Source organism: Perna viridis, chromosome 5 (genome assembly GCF_037379345.1).
Source record: "Perna viridis isolate PV_CMFRI_1.1 ecotype Kerala chromosome 5, ASM3737934v1, whole genome shotgun sequence".
NCBI classification, from domain to species: domain Eukaryota; kingdom Metazoa; phylum Mollusca; class Bivalvia; order Mytilida; family Mytilidae; genus Perna; species Perna viridis.
Window position 1 is genome coordinate 30273970 of NC_142449.1, and position 26516 is coordinate 30300485.

At 31.2% G+C, this 26516-nt stretch overlaps 1 protein-coding gene across 8 annotated transcripts in view; it reads right to left on the reverse strand.

Annotated features, from left to right (window-relative positions):
- The window catches only part of LOC148617029 (zinc finger homeobox protein 3-like), a 161471-nt gene that overhangs the window by 49240 nt on the left and 85715 nt on the right, over window positions 1-26516 (reverse strand). For 5 of the 8 annotated variants that reach the window (XM_088584296.1, XM_088584297.1, XM_088584294.1 and 2 more), the window contains 2 exons: window positions 24032-24111; window positions 14804-14852 (listed from right to left, as the gene is read on the reverse strand). The gene's annotated coding sequence lies outside the window, so the exon portion shown is untranslated. Of the gene's footprint in view, window positions 1-14803; window positions 14853-23198; window positions 23352-24027; window positions 24112-26516 lie in introns of those variants that run through there. The other 3 variants (XM_088584295.1, XM_088584300.1, XM_088584302.1) reach the window with 2 other exon arrangements.

Below are 26516 nucleotides of genomic sequence, written 5' to 3' on the forward strand. Positions count from 1 at the left end.
CTATTTAAACAATGTAATAAAGTATAGAACCATCTTGCTATCTTTATTAAAATCTGGATTTATTTGGCAATTTTCGTTAGTGGAGTAGTTATAATAAAGATATTTAAATTTAACACTCTTTAGTTTGAGGCAAAATAAGTTGTAAGTAGCTGCATAACAGTCTAATGAGGGCAGATTATGTTTTAGAGTATGCCCTGTAAACTGGGCAATTTTCATGTCTATTTTTCATGGATTTTGTGATTACAGTTATAAATTTGCAAAAAATTCTCAAAATGGAATTGTACTGATATTCAGGACTCTTTAAGTTTCATGTTTCAGTCTTACCACAAAAACAGTGAAAAAAAATGAGTGAAAGATAGAAATAGCTGAATTTTGTTAAACAGGAAGTAGATGTCTGAAAGGCCTGAAATCAGATAGACCCGTACAATCTCAAAACCCCCAAAAAGACCCCTCACATGATAAATGATATTTTTCTCTTTTTGAAAAACAGTTTTATGGGGGTATTTCATCATATATCCTGTGTCATCTAAAAATTAACTAATCAAATTGCTTTCAATATATCGGTATAAAAATACCAAAGCATCAGCAGTGGGCAAATTTAGATCTTGAAAAAATCATATATTGAGGTAATATAAAAGAAACTTGGGTCCTGCTTTGGATCCTCTTTTATAATATGTTACATCTTTGTTTTCCAAGGTAAAATCCTCCATATCCCTGTAAAGTCGGACTCCTGTTTTGTTTTCAATGATACATCTTTTATATAAATATAATCTTACTCAAAGAAAAACATGCCCACTTATTTATGGAACCTGAGTTATTATGGAGAAGTATTTCCTGCAGTCAAACAATATAAGTTAGTTACTAAGACTCAAGTTTCCATATACAATGTACACTGTCATTTAATTTGTAAATTATGCTCTGCCCCGGTTATTTCATGTTTGAAAATAGCTGAATGTTTCTTTTTCAGCTTTGAAAGACAAAACTTATAATAACACTTCCATTATATCACTCAACTGGCTTTATTTTCTAAAGAATAATATTCTTAGATAAATAATGGCATTCTCAAATTTAAATTAATGATTACGATAATGTCAAAATTTTCTTGACGCTATTAAAACAAGAAACGGCATAGGAGTGAAGACAAAAAATGAATTACACAATTTTTTTCCTTTAATAGGCATTGGAGCCACTTTAATTAGTCTAAAAATCGTGTTTGTCCTTCGTCAAAATACAATCTTTTGTTCACACATTTTAAAAGACATTGATTTGATTTACTTTGAATTATAGAAGTCTTAATGAGATCTAGCGGATTAATGTCCCAAAAAATAAATTATATTTGACGACAAAATAAAGGAAATTCATTAAGATTTCTGCATTGAATTTAAACATATTACGATTATTATAGATGTTTGCGGGACAAAAGAAGCTGTCATCTGTATTCAGATTGGCGATTTGATCTCGGAGGATTTTTTTTCTTGAAAACAATGACTGTGGAAAATTATTCCTTGTAAATGCTGGTACTTTAATTATGCATTTCTTCTCCAGAAAGATCTAAATTATCACTGTTACTTCATTAGATTAAATCAACAGGATCCAATTTTCCTCGTCTGAAATGTCACTAATTGAAAACGATATAATCATTCTTTATTGTATTTACTTGAATATGTATCTTGCATTTGAGAACGAGTAAAGAAATTTGGAAATTATTAAAGATCTCTTGTTTTGTTTTCATTATAATGCATTGGCGACAGCGGATAGACATTATAATTTTGAATACAACCCTCGGGTCAAGGAAAATTTTAAATTATAATTATAATTCACAATGTTTTTCGATCACAGATAACAACTGTACATCAGAATTTCATTCGATCGTAATTAAAATGATGTATAACAGAAATAAGTGTCGATTGAAAAGGAGACTTTTAAATATGTAAATTTAACACAGGACACATATGAAATTTAAATTAATATGCCCAACAGAGGTACTTAGTCAAGACTCAATAAGGAAGAAAGCTTATAAATATTAGATTTACTTGATAAAAAGACAAGATATTTTTATCCTAATCATTTTTAAGGCTTTTCTTCTCATTTTTTTCCCATGTGATTGTCTATATAGAAAAAAAAATATCTAATAATTCTGTTTATAATTGATCAAGAAGCAGTTCACAGGAATATACAGCACTCATATAAAGCAATTATACTTTCATATTTTCCTAAACACTCCAGTGATGTAAAATTTCCTACTCAAAATAAACATAAGTCATAAAATAATTGAATGTCTGGAAAAGGAGAAAAAAACTATTCAAAAGCAATTACAAACCTTCTTTTATTGCTAATCTTCATTGATTTTTTTTTTTCAATTTTCAAAATCACATTATCAATCAAGATCCAGCCATTATTTTGACTGACAGAGTTGTTCCCCTTAGAACATCAGAATAACGCCTGCAACTTCATGAAATTGTGATGGTGGTTACTTTCCCTTGGAAATGCAAATGAGAGTACATTTTCTTTTTAATTAAATAGCTAAATGGAAAAGTTCAAATTCATTGGAAAACTTTCAATCTTTTAAAAGAAAATAATTTGCATTAGACGCAAGATTTCAATGGTAGAGTTAACATCCAGTGTCTACACATAATTTGCATTTTTCATAAAATAAGAAGACCACTCAACAGTTAAATATGCCAATATAAAAAGATTAATAAGAAATTTCCATATTTTAACATTCTGGTGAAAATAATAAGAAAGAGGCCATTAAGAGGGATGAACGAAAGACCATTATAGTAGCTCACTACTTAAAACGTTTAACCTTGATCAAAATTTATCTAAAGGATAATTTCAGCTTCTTTTGTTACTTTGCCTGCACCTTGCATGTAATAGTAACTTCATCATTTTTTTTTCTGTTTAATTAGAAGAGTTAGCCTGAAGTTATCAAATAACGTCAAAATATTAAAACAATATCTAGTCCAAAAAAGCAACGTCTGTCTTAGTGTGGTGAGGTAGAGCGAACTTGAGATGTTACCAGGCCAAATACAGCCATGCCTGATGGGAAATTTGTTTAATCAAAACTTTCGAAATGGCAGTGACAGTTGAAAAGCAAGTAGTCGAGAGATAACCCTCAGACGATATTAATTAAACGTGTGATGGAATTTCTATTGAATCAATTCTAATCCCTTCTCCAGTAGATCATTCATTGTCGACTCTGTCACACGCTATTTTCAATGCCTACAGCGACGTCCAACCTATAACTACCAATTGTCAAACAAACAAACAGAAAGACAAAAAGCACTGAAAAAGGTACAAACTACAATGCAAAGTAAAGTGGAAATAACTAATTATGGCAAAAATAATCTTGATTTCTACTAGGATAGAACAAAAAGTTGCTTGGTATATTTTCTATAAGCTAATTATTGTCATGATGAGAAGTTGATAATTATAGTCTTTTCAGCTGCGCTAATTATTTTCTTCACTACAGGGTCTGAAATCAGAGGCACCATTTGGGGGCATGTCTACATTCGAGCATTCTTTTAAAAGATATCTAAAAACTCAGCTATGAAAACCATTGAACTGTGCAACAGCTAGAGAATTGCTGATCATGTAAAAAGCATGATTCAAGACTGGCAGTGGACAAAATAGCTAAGAGTATGTTACTTATGGCAGAAAGCATTGCTTTTCATTGTCACATGGTTACTGTTTGTAAAGTCACAACAAAATTGGCTTATACATCAGAATTATCTAAAAAAGGAAAAATCAAGGTTCTAGATAAATCAGTGAACAGACAAACAGTCAAAGAGACTACAAATGAGTGTATATCCCCACCCTAAATCTGGAAACACTTTTTTAAACATTAAATCCTGTTGCTTTTCATAAAATATATCTAAATAGTTATCTGTTAACTGGTAGGCCCAATATCCTCATCTAGAAGTACTCGACTCGCCTCCAGTAACCTGTATGAAGTTAAGGAGGAAGACCTAGGGTAAGGGACACAACTCTTACAAATCATTGGACCGTTTGTATTCAGCATTTTACATCAATCTTGAGTAAGCATCAATGTAACTTGGACTGATTTCATTCTGTTTCAAAGAAAAGCTTGAAAAGCTTTGGTGAAATTGAATATGATACAAACATATCACTGATTTCCAAGATTTGTGTCCCTTACCTTAGGTCTACCTCCTTAAACTAACTTGTAGTTTAAAAAAATCCAAAATGAGTTGAATAAAATTAAAAAAAACCATTGGATTTAAGAGATTTTTTATATATGTATGTTTTAAGCAAGTGTTCATTAATAAATTTTTAACAAAAGTACTGGTCCTTTAAGACATCCCAATTTTAACTACAGAGTGTCCCATAACTTTAACTCAGAGCAGGGTCTGGACTTAAAAACTTTAAACAATAGCAATGTTAAACATCCCAGTTTTAATAAGTGTCTTTCAAGCTGGTACGACTTAGTATGTATACAGAAGTTCAGGGGTGAAAAACATCCATATGTCTTTAGACAAGAGAGCCACACATGCTGAATATAGTATTCAATCATAAACATTTAAAAGAGCTATTGCTGTGAACAAACTATTATTTAACCATATCAAATACTATGCTAGTTTTTGTAGATGTTTATTACTTCACGACCTAAACTACAGCCAACATTAAGACTTGACACATCATCTGACTTCAAGCACGTGAAACATTTTTTTATCACACTTGTCCTGACAGTCATTACAGCAGTTAATATTTTGTTTTATAGGTTTGGAGAAATTAGCTATTCTGAAAAAAAAAAAACATTCATGTTTAGATTTTTTGATTGTTTTATGTTTTTGTTTTTTTTAAATAAATACAACGTGACTACTTTATCAACAAATTTTTATATGCAATAAAAGATGGTTAAAATTTGCATATTCTAGTTTATAAAACTACATGTAAAAAATCCATGCTGTCTTTGTATATCCCACTACATGAATTACCATATTCCCTCCAAAAATTAATAAAAAATATAACATACTTTTAAAAGTCCTAACACCTCCATATATATAAGGTCATACTGATGACCCCTAAACAGGAAATAAGAAGCCAATCAGGGGAGTAAAAACAAAAAAAAAAGAAATCACATTTTTTTGTCTGAAACTTTATGCTTTACAGAACTTCCACTTAAGATTTAATTTATCTGATATTGTTTAACTATCAGTATTTCTCACTTCAAAGGAATGGCCACCTCTGGAATAACAGGTGTTCCATATCAATTAGGCTTGGTCTGTGCTATAATTAAAGTCAAAAACCAAAATTATACTAAATTTTGATTTGTTCAAATAACACCTGCATGCACAGTTCACTTCCTAAATCAGAGATTTTCTTCATCCCTAATAAAAAATTTAATGAAACTGTGACTAATTCCCACAGTAGAAAACGAGTTAGATAATTTACATTTTAACAAAGAAATACTTGATGGTTTATTCATTTTAATATTCCTTTTAAAGTCTTAAATGCATTGGGACAAATAAATTGTCTCTAATCTGTGGGCGCATGTACTTTATAACAGTGTTTTTACGCTTGATTGAGTATTGCTATGCTGCTGATTGTAGTTTGTGATTCACACTACAAAACAAAAAGGATCTTTGTAAAATTGAAAGCTGGAAAAAATGAGAAAATAATTATTTGACAAAGACAGTAAAAATTTTAACGACATCTCATCCTGTTCAAGATTAACAAGTATTTATGTGCACACTCACCTCTTTATAGTCACACAACTTAAATCCTTTAGACTATATGATCCAAAGTTATCGTAAATGGCAGAGAAAAAAATTAATGAAATAAAAAGTCCTTCCAATAAATTGAAATACTTGTCACCATCAAAACTGGCAACTTTTATGACAGAAAATGTTGAAGAGACAAAAGCCTGGGAAAAATCGTCAATCTCATTAGCACAATCCACAGCCGAGGCATTAATTAAACCAACTACTCACAAAAAATGCCATATCTAAGACAAAATTATTATTTGTGAAATAATCAATAAGACCACTGACTATTATAATTGTTCAGTGTTCTTCTGCCAAATTAATACACATCACATTCAAACAATGGGAGGCTAAATATATTCAGGATATAAAACCTAAATTAGTTAGTCACCATGTCCAACAGTAAAAAGACGTCTGCTCATAGAGTGAGTGAGAGAGAGAAGGGGGTTATGGAATTTCAAAATTTTAAGTGTGTAAAAGATCAGGGTAATTATTATCTGACAAATCATTCATTAGCTTGGCCGACAGTGTTTGTGTGATGTACGTGAAATAAAATCATAATCCATGTTGAAACAATTATCAGCTGCAGGTTCCGACCTCTTATCAGCCATATCTTTATCTGTCCCAGAGCAAGATACGCTACTGTAAATTTTATCTCCTTTGAAAAGTTTTCAGACAATTACTTCATTAAAAGTAGTTATGAACTTTCTAAAAGTGGGGGTAAGCATTACAAGTAACTTATTGAATGGTTTCTTAATTGCAAAAAAAAAGAAAGAAAAGCACTTGTTGAAAAAGATAAAATAGTTACACAATTGTTTAAGAACAGAATACTTTTGCTATCAGCAACCGCTATCAGCCCTCCTATATAAACTATGGTCTTTGTAATACTAAACCCTTCTTGTACATTTGAGTGTCTGTGGATACTAATACACTGAATCTTGAATCGTTGTATATTTTTTTACAGCTGTATCATATTAAATGTTTTTCATTATTATAAATCAGGAAAAAAAATTACAGAACAGAAAACTTGCAATATGCAGATCAAAAAATTTTGTTGTTGAAATTGTTGTCTAGCATTATACAATTAACCTTTTCTCTTCACTCAAACCACTTCATCCAGGCATTTGAACTTCGGAGCATACCAAGACTCCAAAAAGACATGAGCTCTTGAAAGGGGAAGGATTTAAGTACTTCTCTGTTTAAGAATCAGGAAAAAACGGGGCACATGAAGAAAAAAACAGAGATTTTTTTTAGCATTGTCCAAGTATTTATACCTCATGACCTCCAGAAACAACCATCAAAGTATTTATAAAGTCTGTCTTTTTAGGATAGTGATAGATCTAATTTAGTTGAAATACACAATGGAAAAATGCCAAGAAAATTTTCCAGTACAATTTTCCTATATAAGCAATAAAAAAATATCTAGATGCTTCATGATAAATTGAAGAAGCTTTTCAGTTGTTTTCTAGATGTATTAAATGTATTTGAGGCATAAAAGACCAAATTGAGAAAAATTATGTGCCACCTATTGCCTGATTCTTACACAGAATGGTACTTAACTACACCAAAGGGTATGATATATGTTAATATCCCTCCTTTCATTATTCAAAGTCCCTTGATTCTGAATTAATAAATTTGGAAAGAAATGAAAAAAATGGAAAATTCCATGAAGACAAACATAATAATTTTTGCAGTTGCTAATTTTCACGGATTCTGTCAAGTGAACATATTCACGGTTTCACAAAATGGTTACAGTTATAAAGTGTCAATAATTGATTTCACTGGTACTATTTTTCGTGTTGTTATGTCCACTGCAAAAATTAGAACACCATGAAAATGAATATGTTTACAGTACCAAAAAATAATTCAACTAAAAAGACAGACATTCAGATATCAGTATAACAAAATATCCTTTTAAATCAGCATTGTACTTTACTGACATATTCTTTCCATCTGAAATTCATATGTACAACCCCCCCCCCCCAAAAAAAAAAAAATAAAAAATAAAATAAAATAAAATAAATCAATAAAAACAAAAAAAAACAAAAAACACATATTAAATCATGCAAAGGTCCCTTTCAAATGTAGACTTTTGAGCTAACACTTTGTATTAAATCTATAATGAATTTATGACAATGTCCAAAGTTATTGGCACATACATTGAAAAAAACATTTAGGTGACCTCCCTTTTTTTTATTGTCTGTTTTCTTTTTTTAATCTATAAACCTTTTTTATGAATGTAAAATAAATCCCTATACAACAATCACCAACACTGAGACTGAAATTATCACAAAATCAAGTTTGGGTGACTTGTGCTTTAAAAGTTGACATTTCAAGTATACCCACTAAATACACTCCCTGAAAACAAAAGGTAATCTGTGATTTTGGTGAAGAACTTCCTTATGTATCCTTACCTAACTATTAGAAGACATGCATTTGTCAAAGCTTCCTTCCTCTCAATGACTTAAGACAATAGCAACTTGCAAAGACGATCTTTATTTTGGTGATTTAAAAATTTAAGTGTTTCTATAAAAAAATATACTTAAAAATTTAAGACCTCAAGGACAGCTTCTTAATAAAGGGGATAAGATCAAGCATCACAACTTTATTAAATTTCCTTCCCTGCTTTCTTTTATTCTTGACATTTTCAACTCTTTCTTTTCATAAAAATACTTATCTTATCTTAACCTTGCCCCTCAACCTCCATTTGAAAATACATATAGTTTTATGGAACTGTGTGTTCATCAAAACCTTTTTAAGAAACAATTTAACAGGTCCCATTTCCACAGTTGCATAAAAGAAAGGTTATTTTAAAGGTAGTGCTAAATGGATCATTAATAAATGAAAGTTATTTTAACTATATACAGTAAAGAAGTATTTGAATATAAATTTAATTTTGCCAGTAGAAATTATTTCTTCTTGCTTAAATTTACTAGTTAGAGTCTACCGATACATGTATTTTAAGTTCAGTTCAGACATGACCCAAAAATCTTAGATTTAGTACATGTAAATTTTCAGTACTTACTAATTTAGCAAGCAGAAAAGTTATTTAAATTCAACTCCTGTAACACAGTGCTTTTAATTCCAAGGTTTAGTTTTATAAACAGAAAATAAATAAAAAAAAAGAATGAGGCTTTGTAAGTCATATGCAGAATTACCCAAAATGTATAACAAACTTACAAGACGATCTACAATGGTAAGATTTAGTGCTTGAGCACAGTTTATAGCTCATCATTTGGGACTGGTTAATTTAATCTGGGCAGTTAAAGTTCTGAGAAATTTTTGTATAATGCATGATTAAAGGAAAACTATAGATACGTAAAGACTTTGTGTGTTTCAAGCAACTTTTTTATGCACAGACTGTTATATATTACACAATAATAGTGATAAATTTCACAACCTTTATTAAATTACAAGTATTTGTTCAAATCACCTATCTCCCAAACAAAGCACCCCTGTTATGGAGGAAGTCACAATTAAAAATATTTGTAATCCTTCTTTTGTCCAAAAATAGCCTGGAGTAATTATCCCTATTAATTGAGGCGACCAATTAAGATTATCTAACAGAAAGTGATGTAATTATTTCTTTTGTTCAAAGATAAAATGAAAGGAAATTATTAAGATTGGATTTCCCAAAGGGATAAAGCGACATTTTCATAATTACCAAACTGATGAGGTTTCCAAGGGGGAAAATTATTGATAATTATTCTTAATTATAAATTTTAAAATGATTCTAAACAGGCATAATTGTTTCATTAAGGTCAATTGCAACTAAGTGTCCAATTAAAATGGCAGTAATTCCACCAATTAACAGTTCAAATTAAGTCCAGCATGTTCATGTTAAGATAAATAGAGGAAATTGGATAAAACCCATGTCAGGACTCTTCATCTGGTGTCCTTCAAAGATGGGTAGACTTTGAAAAGCAAGCTCATAAAAAGAATCCTCCTGCTTTAAATGGAATTAAATGTTAAATGTAAAACCCTTTAGTTCAATTAACTCCCTTTAGAGTCCTCTGACAGGCATTATAAACAATCATTATACTCCTTTATGCTTGTCTATGAAGAATGTTTAACCCACTTTTAAAGTTTTATCAAAATACTTAGAGCAGTTTAGAAAGACATGTGCTTACAAGAAACAAACATAATAGATACACAGACAGAGAGACACATGGAGTGATTCCTGAAAACCCAAAAACTTTGTTGCAGGGGGTATCAAGACCTCCAATTATAGTATCCAACACAATCAACCAATCAATGTGATATTGAGGTCTGAGACCTTAAATACAAAGTGTATGGTGGCTGACTGCTCAGATCATCATGGCATCAAATATAATTAACCTCAATCTGATATTGAAGTCTGAGACCTTAAATACAAAGTGTATGGTGGCTGACTGCTCACATCACATAATCAACCAACCAATGTGATATTGAGGTCTGAGACCTTAAATGCAGGTGTACGGTGGCTGACTGCACAGATCATCATGGCATCAAATATAATTAACCTCAATCAGATATTGAGGTCTGAGACCTTAAATACAAAGTGTATGGTGGCTGACTGCTCACATCACATAATCAACCAACCAATGTGATATTGAGGTCTGAGACCTTAAATGCAGGTGTACGGTGGCTGACTGCTCACATCACATAATCAACCAACCAATGTGATATTGAGGTCTGAGACCTTAAATACAAAGTGTATGGTGGCTGACTGCTCACATCACATAATCAACCAACCAATGTGATATTGAGGTCTGAGACCTTAAATGCAGGTGTACGGTGGCTGACTGCTCATATCAACATATACATCAGTGCAATTTAAGGAATAAGTTCTGACATTCAATACACTAAGAAAACCTCCACAATTATACTTATTTTGAGACAAAAAGGAATGGTAAAGGAAAAGATGAGTAATGAAGTCTGACAACAAATTACGGCAATTTGTAGCATGCTTCTCACCTAATTCTTCGCCAAACCCATTTGAATAAGTCAATTACAAAAAATAAGATATGAGAATTATACTTAAGCATCATTATTTCCCTCATCATTAATCAAAATTGTCTTTATCTATTCTGAAATGAAGACGCTGTTGCTTCTTGTTTACCATTTGAAGAATCGGCACTTTTAGTCTCCTAGTGTGATAGTGGATTAATGAACTAGGGTATCCAATTATCTCATGATAATGGTCACACCAAAATACAATGTCTTGGCCACAAAATATGATTCTATTGTCTTTGTGACAGCAGTTCAAATTCCGGAACATTGTGGCATGATAAAATCAATGATTTTCTCGGATTCTTTATTAATGTAATTACAGATTCTTTATCATGGCTACCAATTCTATAGAATAGCAATTTAAATGCTATTTATATTGAAATTAAGAATGGCAGTCACTGTCTGTCAGACCAACTCTTTTTCTGCTTCCTCATTGTAAAACATGAATTATATCCCTTTGTTCCATACTGTTTTATTACTAAATCATAACTTTGGAACAATTAAGGCTTGGTAATGTTGGGGCGAAGGAGCTGCTTCTAGTTCAAAATTGTAACATGCACTGCTTTGTGCAAACATGTACGCAGATCATGAGTTATAGCCCTTTGTTCTATACTGGTATTTTCCCAGCTGTGAAGACTTTGAATTTTTGACATGATTTCACATTATGATGTAAACAGAAACAAATTTATCAAAGATAAACATCACAAAATTAAAGTTAAAGCAAATATTATAATTAGGTGAAGTTGAATCACGAAGAGTGTACATTTTTTATGAACATCTTATCGGTGGAATCTCCTGGTGCGAAAAGAACTGAAAAATTAACTAAGATTTTAATGACAGACCCTTAAATAAACAGTGTGTGAAATCTCCATCAAAATTACATTAGTAGAAAAATCAGATAAACAAAGATAATTTATTTCAATATCTTGGTATTAATGGTAAATACATATGTGCTAGCAATGGCTTAATCAACGATTTCTCTCAAACTAATGGAAACGAGAGATAAGTTTTGACTCAACCCTTGACGATATACCATCTTGATACTGCTTAATTATCTCAAGTCTAAATCTTTACAAAAATGTTACCATTTTTCCTGTCTTAATTAAATAAGACCTGTATTATTTTAGTTTCTTTTGAAGTGAACATTTGCTGACTTAATTTGTTTAATTTTATGTACTACAGACAAGAGGCTCAAGGAGAAGAAATCTTGCCACACCAAATTAAAAACAAATAGCGTTAATGGAATGTTAATTACGATGTTTGTTATGCCTTCTACTAGTAGAAATTAGATATAAAATTTTCTTAAATCTTTATGTTCTTTTTTTAGAACTGTTTTAAGAAGACAAAGAGCTTTTTGTTCAGAAATGTCCTGATCACTTTCATACGTGTACTTTACGAATTGTAGATGATGCAACAATTTAAATTTTATTGAAAATTTGTAATGATAGCATCAACAGCACCTGAACAAATCTTTATTTTTATTGCTACAGAATTTATTATTATCTTGAGTACAAAAGTGGTGAAAGCTTATGTCACCACCACATTTTTGGATCCCACACATGATCTTGTTTTTACCAACAGAATTTAGCTGCCCAAAACTTTTATGATCTTTTTAAACAGTCAAATCTGAATGCAAAGAACTTAATAAAACCATTATATTGCCAGCATTTAAAGGCATAACTCTTACAAATCATTGGTATACTTGTGTAAACCATTTTACTTAAATCTTATGTAAGCATCAAAGTAACTTGGATTGATTTCATTCTGTTTCAAACCAATGCTTGAAAGGCTTTGGTGATATTGAATATGATACAATCATATTACTGATTTCATGAGTTATGTCCCTAACCTTAGGTCTAACTATATTATCTAAGACATTTTTAATAGTGGTTAATCCATGGTTTGGTTTACATAGATTCAACTCTATATGGATGAAACATGGACATAAGTGACTGCAAAGGGGTTCCTGATGGGGCCATGGTCCCTCTTTATAATGGATCTGAAGAATGAAATGGAAAAACAAAGTTCTAAAAATGACCCATCCCTTACAATAAGTTCTGTCTAGAGGTTATCCCTCCAAAAAAACTTAGGGGGGGCTTACACTTTGGTAATCTGTAGATCTACAATATACTTCATCTATTAGTTTGACACTCTTTGGTTTGATATGAATGTATAAATTAGATGCAACAACATGATGAACAGGTGAAATATGGAGTACACTGTCAAGTAAACTAACATAACATATCATTATAAATTCAAGATGACCACAGCTTCCAACCAAAGGGGATAAACCATATCAGATTTCACCTTCAGTATAATTACAACTGGTATCTCATTAAGTGTAAGTGTTAGTAATAATCAGGCAAAATGGAAAAAAAATCAGAAACATGCATGTCAAAACCCCAGAAATCTGACAATAAAATATCACTCAAGGATGCTTTATCCACTTGAAAATATCATAATTTGATCTCTACATCATTGGAATGTGCAGAAATTTTTCAATAGAAACTTAGAAAAGTGTGGTTCTTAATGCAGTTATCTGCCCTTCAAATGTTTATTTTTCAATGCATTTCAATGAAATTGTAACTCAATGGTCCAAATGATATGAAAAATCTTGACTTTATACCTTGATTCTGATGGTGCAAATAGTAAAATTGCATTATCAAAATGATTGGGCTTTATATACCATGTTTCACCCACTGCCTGATTCTTAGAAAGACTGACACTTAAGGAACAAGTTATAAATAACCAGTGACTAAAGAAGTGAACAAATGCCAAGTAAAGGGGGTGGAAATAAGAGATATAGTGGTGGTAAGCCAACATTTTTACCCCCCCCCCCCAATATACCCCAAATAAACAGGGACATCAACTCTTTCATTATTAATTAACTTCATTACATGAATTCAAGTACATGTATGTATTATTAAACCCAATAATGTTTTTGTTTCCCATTTATCACTAATCTACATAACTTCAAAGATATTTGGGCAATAACTTCCTCATAAGGAGCCAAAGAATGAGATATTTTGGTTGGATGTTAATTATGTCAGATTATATATCTCTGTCTAAATTTTCAAATTACAGTGAAACCTTGTGAAACCTGTCCAAACCAAACCTCTTAAAATTTGTTCATTTGAAAACTGTGAGTTTGCACTAATCTATTCGTGGATATCAATTTTCGTGGATAGCCGACATTTCACACATTACAAATACATGGAAAATATGTATTTCGTCAGAAATTTAATTTTGTGGTTTGTGACAACCATGAAATCAATGAAAATTTGTACCCCACAAATATAAATACTTTTACAGTAGGTGTTCAGTTTACCCATGTACAATATACATTAAACATGATACGGATGAACTTCAAAAAGTGGTTGGTTCAGACAGGGTTTCAGTTTAGTCAGTTTGGTTTAAACAGGTTTCACTGTCTATGTCCCAATTTATGATTAATAACACAGAGGTTAAGTCCATTTTCAAAACTTAACAAGATGAGGGTAACATTTCAAAAAATTGTCTGTCTTGAAAGAATTCAGAAAGTTGCCCAAGGGGCCTGACCATCTTTAAAAAGCACCCAATGTTTGAAAAAAAACATAAGAATAGAGGAACTCACATCTAACTTTTATAATAGTTTAGGGAGGGAAATAAAATACTGTGAAAGTATTTTAATTGGTGGATAACAATTTTCATGGAATAGGCAAGAAACACAAGTTCCTGAATTCTTAAATTTGTGGTTTTGAGGTTCTCACTATACCCATCAAGGGACATCTTCTTTTTGTTGGGAACCTAATTTCATGGTTTGGCCTACCCACAAAAACCACAAAAATTGTTACCCCACTAACAATAGTACTTTCACAGTACTATCAATAAAGCAGAACAACATTATCAGGGGGAGATAACTGCTCAAAAACCAATGATGCCTTTAGGCAACCGAATTGTCAAAAGTTAAATATTTTTACCCATACTTTGCAGTTATAATCGATTATTTTGCCTACACATCAAGCTAGGAATTTCTGCACGTTTAGTCTTTTCTCTAATCTACTATGATTAAATATATCACTTTTATTTCTCATTATATGTATATGTACCTTTTCATTCCCCCATAAATTAGCAGGATTGGATTTCAACTTGAGTGGCCTGTAAAAATAAATTAATACTTATTAAGAATATTTCAAAGTCATATTTCAAACAAAGCTAGACAAGAAAATCATTTGCCCAACAAATTCTTTCTTTTGATCTAGTAATGTAATTGAGAACCTGAAATTTATTAAGAAAGTTGAGTAAATTTACAGGGAGATTAGAATTAATAGTAAACGTTATATAAAGGTGAAATTAAAATCAATAAAATTTGACAAATTTAAGTAGACTTGAAATGAATTTCAGTGCAAATCGCCAACCCACAGACAGATAAAACAAGTATAAGCTTATCCTTAGTCTCCACGGGGACATGCATGAAGTGATAATCACATGGACTTCCTTCAACTAAGACATGAACTAAAAATTGACCTTGACTGACCCATGAAGTCATACAAGTACTGAGGAATCCACAGAGATTTCATGAATGTAAAGGAAGTGGCCATAAACTCATATCGGTTAAAAGCTCATAAGGAGGAGACTCCCACAAAATCAATGAACAAATTAAAAACCACCCACATAAAAATGTAAAATTTGTTGGAGGGTTTTGGTTTGAATTACTACAAGTTCTGTAAAAAAAAAATGAAATTTTAACATCAAAAATTGACTTTAATGTAAAAAATCTCCCACATGAGACAGTTTCAGTGGGGGAGAGTCTCCTACATGAACTGTTCCAAAAGGTTAACAGGTATATAGACTAGCTACAGATAGAATATCGGAAAAAACCATAGATGTTTTTATTTTGCTCATAGCAACTTAATCCACAAATCACCAGAACTTACTTAACAGTGAACATTATATATAAAGTCTCAATTTCAGGAATTATGACCTTGTTGCACAAGGTTCTAAGTTCAATAATGTTTGCATGAACCATGCCATTAACTGACCCTTGGCCTCTGGTGACCTATGGCTTACACTTTGATAATTACCATCAAAATAAAGACAAATGACTTCACCTACACAGAGGTATGAATTGTACACAAGATTTCAATGACCAGCACTTTCGAACCAAAATAAAGACAAATGACTTCAATGTAAGTCTGGAGGAACTGTACACAAGACTACAATGACCGGCACTTTTTAACCAAAATAAAGACAAATGACTTCAATGTAAGTCTAGAGAAAAAAACATATATCTCCTTACACAGAACTAGGAGACAATTAATGCAAAAATGGAAAAAAGAGAACGTCTGATTTCCATGCTATAATTACGACTTGATATGGAAGGCAGTAGACTGGCTATAAGGTCTGCATCATTTTTCTTAAAAAACAAAATAGACAATTTGGAGCATTCATTTACAATTAGTATAAAGAAACAAAGATACAGACAATAATTAAAGATATAATTCCAATTCCGCACAATGGCCAAATGTCATGCATGAGTCTCGTAAAAATTATTTTACGTAAAATATCTTCGTTCAATGATAATTATTTCTTTAAATACCCTATCCAATTTGGCAGAATGAAAATAAAAGAAGTTGAAATAAAATGTCTTAATTGGAAATTATTAAAGCCCAGAAGAAATACATAGACAAAAGATTGTTTTTATAATTTGTATAAATGAAAGGCCATTATGTGAAATAGTAGGTCAATATAGTGAGGGAAAATTAAGTATATAATGAATAGGTGAAACATAAATACTGATAATCATTTATGGTCTAAAAGAGAGCACCTGTCTTTATGAAAGGGGGTACCAGTTGGGGTAACAGTGATACTTAGTGAAGCCTTGTTGGAGTGTAGAGGGTATATACCCCTGGCATTGAGATGACAGATAAGAGATATAAGCCCACTCTTTTTTAGTAACAAAAAATATAGTTGTACTTGACCAGAATAATTACCTGGTGAAGTTAGCAAAGCTTGCAAGAAATGCCAAAAAATACTGACCTTCAAGATTTTTCTTTTATGAAAAACTTAATAGATTTTGAAGGCAGAGACAAAACCAATCAACCCTGATGTAGTAGACAATATGATTTCTCAATGATATTTACACCTTGAAAATCAAAACTGGAATTAATATAGATGCCACATTAGTTTGCATGGTATAACATGGTCATTGGAAAATTGCAGATATATTCCTAATTGTCAGGACAGTAGCCTAAGACTAGAAATAACAAAAGGAAGAATAAAATATTTCGATTAAAATAAATAGCACCATAAAACCTCACAAAACAAAACACTTTTAGACTGCAAAACTATATTTTGTTTGCTTTTGACAGTTTATTAAGGTTCAAACTACATTATTAAAAATGTTACCACGGAACTTAAAAGAGTAATCAAGGGAACCAAGGTTCTAGTGGAAATCAGAAGAATGTAATCCAGGGACAAAGACCGAAGATGGAAAACGGACATACACAACAAAGAACATAGAGTAACTAAAATCATACTTAAAAAGTAACTAAAGCAAATGAGCAACTCGGACTCCGCTAAAAACAGGAAGCATGGACCAGGTGCACCTGTAGGGTAAGTATTAAAAAATTGCCTGCTATAGACAGTTTTGTGGTTAATTCAGGGTTTGTTATAGACAAGATTGACTGTATTATTCCTTAAAAAGTGTAACAAATTGTTGTGTAAACTAGACATGGAAATAGTCTTTGAGCTATGCTGATGCACCTGACAGGCAGACAGACATCAAACTTGAAATTTTTAAGCATACAATTTATCTTTAATTTGACCTACAATACTTACATTAATACAGTTCTGGTTATAAACACCAAAACTTTGAAAGTAAACTACTTTATGTTTAATCAGTTTCCAAATGATACATTTACATCACTACACGTAAGTAACAAAATTTAAATTTCTAGAGAAACACCATCTGTCTAAAGATTGACCCCCACTTGTTACCTCAACAATATTTGTACTAATTATAATTAAAAATTTCAAGTCTCTTTCAAGCCTTATCATAAATGGGATTAATACAAGACAATGTACACAAAACATAAGCACATAACAACCAATTACCATGAAAGTCACCGGGTGACAGTGCTATAAATAGATTAAACTTGAGACCCTTGCTCGTCCAAACAAAACCCCCAAATTAAAACCTAAGATAATAAATGTGATAATTTATGGGAATGGCAGGATTATTAAGAAAGGCAATTAAATTGGTTCTATCCATGATAAAGACTCAACAGGTACACAAATGATTAAAGACCTAGGCCAGGTGAAAAGAGATAAAATTTCGTGTACTGACATATTTCCAATTTGGGAAAAGTAAACGTTATCTGTCCATAACTTATTTGTCAATCTTTAATGAGTTTCTATTATCTAGGTACAAGTTCATTTTTGTCTTTTAAGACACAATTTGAATAAGACAAGATAACCAGCCATCCCTCCTTGTCTGTCCATCATGTCTTCAAATCCTCATAGACAAAATAAATCATTCTTATTTCATTATGATATATTGTGATAAAAAAAGACATTAACTCCACTGTTTTGAAAAATGGATTAAATTTCATGTTTATCAAGTGAGTTACCTCCCTTAGATTTGTGCATCAACACCCTGTCCATAGGGTCTTTTGTCTCCTGACAATGTGTTAACTAAGCAATTAGATATCATGGGGTTTAAACTCCTCTTTTCTGTGTGTACTATCTACTATAAATAGTGGCAGTTTAGTTAAGGTATTATCATTTGTGGATACATGTGTTTTTGAGGTTTGTAAAAATTTGATTTGTTCATGGGTTATATGACAGAGCATCTAAGTTTAAATATTACAACTGATCGGGAGTTTGACTTGGCAGTTTGTCCCTACCACGAAAACTACGAAAATTTGATACCTCATAAAACAAAGGTCTTTTAAAGTGCCAGTAAGCATGTTTATTATTACACAGATAATGTCAAAGATCTTTTCCATTACAGCAGCAAACACCAAAGATTTAACAGGATATGAAACTCACTCAAATTCTAAACAGTCCTATATACAATTTTTCAATAAATTTACTATATGGGTATATAAATTTTTGCTAAAATTGGCCAGTCCTGCCAAAAAATAGCCAGTCACGGGCTGGCGGGTAGGCTATTATTTCTAACTCTGGATTTAAATATCACAAGTATAAAGAAAACAGCAAAATAGAATAACACATTACTGTGGCATCGATTACTTACTACACTTTCACTACTGTTGTAAAATCAACTGCATAAGCCATGAGTTAGTTCACCATTCAGACCCCCCTTTTTTCCACCTGAAGTTACACTGTCAGTTGAATACCTGACTATACACAGATAATTCACAGTACTGAGTAAAGAACTTCCTTTTAATAAAGTACACCTTTTAATTGCAAAATATCATACCATAGTTCACTACCTATAAAAACTTTTTGTAAATTACCAATTTGTCATCCTACACTGGTCTTAGCTTACTTCATTAGGAGCTCAAGTTTCTGGAACTTTTACAAATATATGCGACTATAGTATCTTTAAACTATACACTGACCTCTTTAACTGTCTCACAACATATAGCATTGCCTGCATAATATTATCTAATTACAGTAAATTATGTCACAAACACAGGAAAATATCAATTAGATATTTAAATCAAATTTGATGGTCCCCATCCTAATGTTATTTTTCAATGATTTATTTTGTTGATAAAATGATACATATCCATGTTTTTTTTTAACTCAATGTTTAAAAGTTTCAAATGATAAATTAAGTCACTGAAAAATGAAGAAAATACCCAATGAAAGGTGATGAATCCATTAACTATATCTGTAGTGGCACAGTTTTTTACATAATATTAAAGAGATTTAAGGTGATATTAAGGAATAGCAGTGGCGGATCCAGAGGAGGATGCAGGGGTTTTGCACCCCTCTGTTTTATTTGAAAATTTGTCATTTTGAAGTGTAAAATTGACACAAAATAGAAAATAAAGTCCAAACACTCCTTATTCTGAACCCCAGCTGATACCCCTCCTTTTTAAAGTGTCTGGATCTTCTACCTGAATAGTGTAATTAATACTGACAAGTACTTACTGGTTAGAGTGACTCTAGACTAGTATGTCCCTTCTAGTCCCTAAAAAATGTTCAGGCACTGGATCCCTCTCAAAATAGGTCAATGAACAGAAAATCAATTCTGCCATGTCCTACATTGGTCAAAGTGAACCCGAACTATTGTATGTACCTTCTACCCTACGAAATTTTCAGGCCTCCCCAACCAAAAGATCATTAATGGGATTGAGTAAAACATATGCAATTTCAATGAATATTGCACCTTTTTATGGAACTGTGTTCTCACTAATGGTTGCTACTTCATTACCATTTTGCCATTACAGGAAAACATGTCTAACTGAACCATTAATAAACCAGGAACCTGTGAAAATCAGACATTTTCTGAAGTCCCTTCCTATCAGCTTTAATAAGTTTGGAACCTGTATAAACCAAACTTCTACCTTAACCAAAAAAAGAGATTCATTGACAGGTTTTACTATATCAATTTTTAATGATAAGAAGGTAAAATTTGATATCACCAGTATTACTCAAATGAGCATGAATATGATCCTACTTTTTTATATTTATGAGACAAGATATTCATAAATTATACTATTATGGCCATCTGATGTGTCATAACACAAAAAGTACATGAACCAAACTAATCTTTACAAATGTGTGATGGAATTTTCCAACCAAATGTTGCCAGTAATGCGACCTATTGTGCCGATTTATGCGTAAAACAATTAGTAAATTTTATTACACTGCATTAGGGGGCTAGAAATCAATATCAAATTGAAAAGGGTGATGTCAAATACAACAAAACTGACCACCAGATGTCAGTCTCAGATAAAAGACGCGGATTAATTACTGCATTAGATGGCGTGATATACCGAAATCGACCTTTCATATTCAATAAATTTAATTAACTTGTACATTACAAACAAGACAGAATTGAGAGACTGAGAAAGCAAATGAACTTCTAGGATTATTACAAGTGTCTAAATTACAGACTTCCTCTAACTACTGACAAGACCTTATCGCTCGGTATAATGAGGAAGTATAAGAAATATTCGAACACTTCTACGGAAATGATGAATTAACGATTGCCCACGGTAACTTGTTATCTTCTATTCATTTATTAATTCAATCACATATAGGCGATTTTTCAGTCAAATCTGTAATTATGAAAGAATTGTCTCTGGCAGAACATAAGAGTCTATGCCCGTCTGCTTTGACATCAGAATCCATAAAAGTTCATGAAGTGTTATGAAAAAAACATGTGTTAAAGTATAAAATTTCAGTTTAAATCAATTTTGAAACTGTTAAAAACTTCCTTTTAATCTTAATCTAAGACTATTATCTAGTATCAGATAATTTTAATCTGTAAGTTGATAGGGAACTGAAGTAAGAAATGTTTCATATCTCCCCCTTTTATCTTTTCACAGTTGTTTCATATACTGTTAATTTCTTTCTTAATGTAAATTGAAAAGACGTACAAATGTAGATAATGAGAAAATAGTAAAAAGAGGAAAACTTCAAATTACAATTAGCGGATTGACCTCACTTTGGCCCTTCATCCTTCTTGCTTCAGCGGACATTATTTTCCATTTTGGGTTATACCAAGGAATTTTTCGTCTGTTTAAATATAGATAATAGCTGTCAAGTTGATTAAAAACTCTCAACTTTTCATGATTAACTTAAATTTTATCACATTGTCAAAATGCAAGCAGGTGAAACAAGCCAAACATTCTTGCCCACTATGTAACCATTCTGATAAAGAAAAAAAGCCCATTAAAATTCACTACATTTAAGACTCGTGTGTTAATTTAAATCCATAATAGGATGAAATTAAAGAGCACTGCGAATAGATACAGTCCCAATTATAACCTCCTCCCAAAAAGAATTGCCGCTCTATTTTCAATTTATGCTAATATCTTTGTTTGGATGGAACAGAAGTTATTTTAATCGTCAAATCCGGGCGCTGAATACCAATACATTTTTCCAATAAACTTGTACATAAAATGTTGTTCACGTTTTATAAGCGTTATCTAATAACCTGAAATGGGACATTACGACTGAATGGATACCCATATATTAAAATTTTATCTTTGCTATTTGAACATGGTTAATTGGTAGTGAATATTAGTAATTTTTTAAAAGATTTTCATTGAACTTGAGTATTTCTTGAAAGCTGCAAATACATTTATATGTAAATTAAATGTAATAGTATTAAAAGTTGTACAAATAATCTTGAATGCTCCTTGAAATTAAAAATAGAACAAACAAATTAAAATCATATTAATACTTATACACACAAATTATTTCAATTAACTTTGATAAACACTTCGTTATGTCTAAAAATAGCACAAAGTAATATCCGAACTCTCCCTTTATATTTGTACTTTAAACACCAGTAACTAATTTGGTTTTTAATTAACTTTAAATTAGCTGCATTAATCATTCTTGCTTCAGAAAGAAATCATTAAAAATTAACTCATTCGATTTACAAACATTTCAACAACTTTTAACATCATTTAAATCTCTACCTTACATAAAATTTGCCTATGAAATTAAAAGAAGTTGTATTTTGATGCTGAAAGCGTTTTTTCTCTGATATGCAAGCATAAACATAAATTTAACATCCTTTAAGACCAAGAAATGCCATAAATATGTCCATCAAAATACTCATAAATCTTCAATTGACTATGACCCATTCAACTGCTTTTTAACTTTTTTATACAGATTCATTTTAACAGCTTTACGATCAGTTTATCTGTGAAATGATCGGAAGTCTTAAATGGCAATTCATACCCACATTCTTTGATAAATATTGAACTGTAAATGCTTAATGTTTCAGTTTTTCAATATTCATTGTCAACGGTTCAATTGTTGCGTTTTCACACTGTCATAACTTTAAAAAATATGACTTTTGCTTTTTCCTATCATGTCTTTATTTGATTTCAATCTCGATCAATGAACTGTTTAACGGGTAAACAGATTTATTGAATAGAAGACATTATCGGTCTGATCATCGCGTGAATGGTGGGATAAATGTTATTTTAAACATTATGGCCATTTATTGCTACATTCAAAGTTCCGGCATCATGTAATATATAACTTTACAAACCATTGTCACAATGAAGCTAACAAAATATTATAGAATTTCTTTGTCTATGATTTGTCAGATTTTAGAAAGTGACTAAAAGAAGAATAATATTGTCTCTCCCTACCTTCTTGCTACTAATAAACAGGGATGTAAAATAGCAATTTAGTCATCTTGATACCAAGAAATACTTAAAAATCATAGTAAAATTAGGAAATAAAATATATAATGCACATATAGAAAGCTCAAATTAAACCGATCGAATGATCTCAACTTAAGATAGTGTAAAAATGTATCGAATTAAATACTAACAATACCTTTCTCTTGTCCAAATTAAAGCTGACAGGCAAATATGCTAATTTTCTCCCATTCACAAAATCAATTAAATTTCCATGCTTTCCAATATTTAAAACTTATTATCAAAATTTCAAGTGCATACAATCCGACTTAAGTTGTTGCGGTCTGGACGGATGTTTACAAAAAGAATAACTTTTAAAATCAATATGAGGGCCGCATGATTAGAATTTATTTTTATTATCTCTACACCTTTAAGCTAATGAGAACACAGGTAAAGTTTGGGCCTAATTTTACGGTGGAATCTTCAAGTCCTCCCACCTACAGTTCTATCTGTATTATCTGATCAGCCAATAAGATTACTCAACCGATGTTAATCCTCCCTAATTTGTTTATCCTCTTCTTTTCCAAATAAATAAAGGAAACACAAATCTTGATAAACACACATAAGGCATTGTGTATAGTATTTAAGTTAATTAATTTAAAGGTAAAAGGGGATTCTAAAGAGGTATCGGTACTCAGAAATTGCATTGTAACCCCCTTTTGGAAAATGGAGAAAGATAGAGAAAATTTAAGTGTACTGATTAATAAAATGTAACTGATGTCAACTGATGTACACAGGGTTACAGTACACATGTGTGCTCCATAATAATGACACATATGTAAAATTGTAGAAGAGAACGACTGTAAAATTCCTCCAAAAACAACATTTTGCAAAGGAAAACTTAAAAAGAAAATAGAGGCCTGTATGTAATATTTCAAAAATAAAAGCAAACTTTGAAGAAAAACCTACTTCATGTATAAGAGCTCTAAAGGCAAAAAAGACAATTTAAAAAAAAAAAATATACTCACTTACTGTTTTAATGAAACCTCTGTGCAACTTTCTTTCTTATCTTCTCACTATCAAATGATTAAATTTTTTTGATGATGTTTAATCTGAAAACAAAAAGAGAATTTATATTTTTTACAATCAAATACAATGTACCAGTAGTTAAGGATGACTCGTAATTCGGCAAAAAACCTTAGAAAGTCAATATTACCTCCTATCCTCTTCCTCCTCTTGAGAACATGAGGCCACATGAGAGGAAGCTTAGTTCAGTATAGTCCTCCATTTTATATGCCAAAACAAGGATGGATATATGAAGATTTTCTTCCATAATGAGTGGTTTAATTTTTAAAAAAATAGATGGTTATGTTAATATTTTCAACATTTGAGCTTTGAAACAGTACAAAATCATGAATAGGCTAAAAGAGAATCTGGTTTCTCCCATGAAATCAGTAGAAAACATGGAAAATGTAAAATGGTGGGAAACCAATCACTGCCCGATGGTTTTATGTCATGAGAATTTTTAATCACTGTGCTTCCACTTAACATCAAATTACAATTATAATTACAATTTTACAAGGAAGTTTTATTTGTTGTATTGATACCTACAAGGGTCAAAGTTCATCCAAAAAAGGAGCCAATTTATACTATGTGCCTTAACTGACCTTACAGCCACTTTCATTTCAGAACATATAGACATGTTCTATTATTGAGTTCAGTAGTCCAAGTCCAAAAGTTCCACAACACAATCAGATAATTACAATAATAGGTACTTATCAGGAATGAAATTCACATAAAAGTTGCTGTTAAAAAAAGTACCACTTAGCATTAATTTCTCTTTTTCCTTCTATATTCTAAACATATGTATTGTACCATCCCTTCCTTTTCCTCCCTTTTAATTATTACCTTGAATTGCATCAAGATAGACTATGCACAAATGATACGAAAATTCTTATTACAACTAATTTTTAAGCTAATATGCAAATACAAATTGACTTGAGAACAGCTTTTGATAAAATCTCCAATTTTAGATATTAAACTGGAAAACTTTAAACAGAACAATTTCATATCATTATCTGATAAAATTTTATGAAACATTAATATTAACATAAAAATTAAAGCCCATATTAGGAGTCATAAATATTATCATAAACACTGTGAAATGTAGGTAAACTTGGTTTTGCGGTAATTTTTCTGTTTTTAGCACAGCCGTATCTTAATGAAAATCATATGCATGAAATTTGAAGGGACATCTCGTAAGGTGGATGAGTTGTTTTTTTGACGAAGCAAATGGGCAATTAAAAAGGGAATAGAACTAGACATTTATGAATATTGGTACTGTACGAGCAATCACTAGTTTGATACTATAATGCGATAACTATAGCAAAATTTATTGGTTTGGAGATAATATCCTGTTTAGATTCTTCTTACAGAGCATAGAAGAAAAATACTTTTCAGCTGCAGGGACTACTAAATGTACCCATATCTAAAATTAGAAGTCTCAGTCCTAAACTATATAAAGTAAGAAACCAGGGGCTTTGTTCTAGAAAAATCTTTATATAGTTTTTCTTCAAATACTAGCATTTTGCCTCAAATCTTTAAAACCAAGCAATCTGATTGGAAGAAGTTTGAAATAATCCTCAACTGAGATTGTTTATGAAACTGGGCCTTCTAGCTGAAATGATTGACTCTAAAGACAGAAACTTTGGCAAGAAGTAATAATCTATTCATTTATTTTTGAAAAGTTTAAATTAAATGTTCTTATGGTCATTAAAATCATGGTTACCTTATATGGACTTTGAGGACTTGATTGGCTTCCAGGACTTGACATTTTATGAGCAACTTGGTAGGTGTTTCTAGAAAATCAGAGGACTCTTACCCTACCAGTGCACCTAGTCCATGCTCCCAGTTTTTAGTAGTCTGAGTTGCTCATTTGCTTTTGTTACTTTGAAGTGTTATTTTTGTTATTTCATGTTCTTTGTCGTCTGTGTGTCTGTTTTCCCTGACATCTTTATTTTGATTTCTGCTTGAATCTTGGTTCCCTTGATTAATCTTTCATAAATACAGTATTTTTCTTCTGATTATTTTCAGTTTTGGGACAACTTCATAATACCGACAGTTTTAGTGCTTTTACAGAAGTTTATTTTATTGGCTTTCTAACATTTGACAATTTGCTAGATTTATACAGTGAAACCTGTCTTAACCAAACCCTGATTACAATGAAAACCTGTCTAAACTGAACCCTGAATAATCAGAAAACCTGTGTAAACTAAACCCCAAATAATCCAAAAACATGTCAACCCTGAATAATAAAAAAAACCTGTCTAAAATAAACCCTGAATAATAAAAAAAACCTGTCTAAACCAGACACTTTTTGAAGTCCCGTTGTATCAATTTTAATGTATATTTCAACTGCGTAAACCAAACTCCTTTCTAAATAAAAAAAAATTAAAGTCCCAAAGAGATTTGGTTTAGACAGTTTCACTGGATATTCGTTCACTTGGTTTAGCCTAAG